Raw genomic sequence first — 1096 nt, 5'->3', positions numbered from 1 at the left:
TAGGTTGGCCACCTCCATTGCACTTTGGAGGGGTGCTTGCCTAAGGTTGACCCAAGTGGTCGAGCCTACGTCATAATTTGTGGCAGCGGGGGCCTGCGTTTGTGCGGTCCCCTACCTAACACCCACATTCTTATGAATTTTTCAAATAGAAACTATTAACTATGAGAGATTTAAGGGAACGTGGTCTTGTTATTCTCACCATGGTCATATGTATCCACATTTATTACATAATTCAACAGACTGTTCATCTAATAATGTTTGAATTTTGACTGTTAGATTGAACACGTGCAATGATTTTACTTGATAGACTGAGATAGCGGTCGTTGTTAGATTGAACATATGTAATGATTTTACTTGATAGACTGAGGTGGCGGTCATTGTAACAGTTAGTGTACACTCAGAACCATACGCCTCTTGCAGCTTCTCCAATCAAAACATTGCTTGCAACTTTGACCATGTATATACAACAATAACATACTCCCACTAATCTCACAAGGTGAGCGAAGGGTAGTGTGTATGTAGCCTTACCCCTATTTTGAGGAGGTAGAGAGGCTGTTTTCAGTAGACCTTCAGCTAAAGTGAAGTATGTCGAAGCAAAGCTCTCAGTGCTCATCATCAATACATGTTGATGTGTTAACTATCACATTGACAGGGGATTAAAAATTAATGTGATACTAATTGAAGCATTTAACGCGTTACTATCTCCATTTACACATTTTGCAAACTGGTTCCGTTAAGCAATTAATGCATGATCATCCATTTAAAAATTCACTGCAGAGATATCATTGTATCCTCTGTAGTTTGGCTGTTAGACTTCGCCCCTAGTTTTGATTGTTGGAATGTCGGGAAAGGAAGATGCCTCAGCTAGTGGAGCTGATGGCTCTCAGGAGCCATGCCAACTTGCAAATAGTGGGAGAATGTACTGGCGGTCAGCATCTTGGTTGTCTTCGAGGACTTCATTGCCTCCACTTAATCCAGATATCGAAAAAGATGGGTTGGATCCAAATGAAGGTAAAAGATCTCATGGTCGGAGGCGGCCTTTAGCCCCAAGGTCGACACAGAGTTTTAAGGCTAGGGCGCGTCTTCCACCATTGCA

General features: G+C 42.1%; 1 pseudogene; it reads left to right on the top strand.

Moving 5' to 3' along the window:
* LOC124890319 lies at window positions 1-114 on the top strand (annotated as a pseudogene; the record flags this gene model as incomplete).
* Between the last annotated feature and the right edge of the window lie 982 nt (window positions 115-1096).

Source organism: Capsicum annuum, unplaced genomic scaffold, assembly GCF_002878395.1.
Source record: "Capsicum annuum cultivar UCD-10X-F1 unplaced genomic scaffold, UCD10Xv1.1 ctg15265, whole genome shotgun sequence".
NCBI lineage: Eukaryota > Viridiplantae > Streptophyta > Magnoliopsida > Solanales > Solanaceae > Capsicum > Capsicum annuum.
The sequence above is the reverse complement of the archived record's forward strand: the minus strand, read 5'-3'. Positions and strand labels throughout refer to the sequence as shown.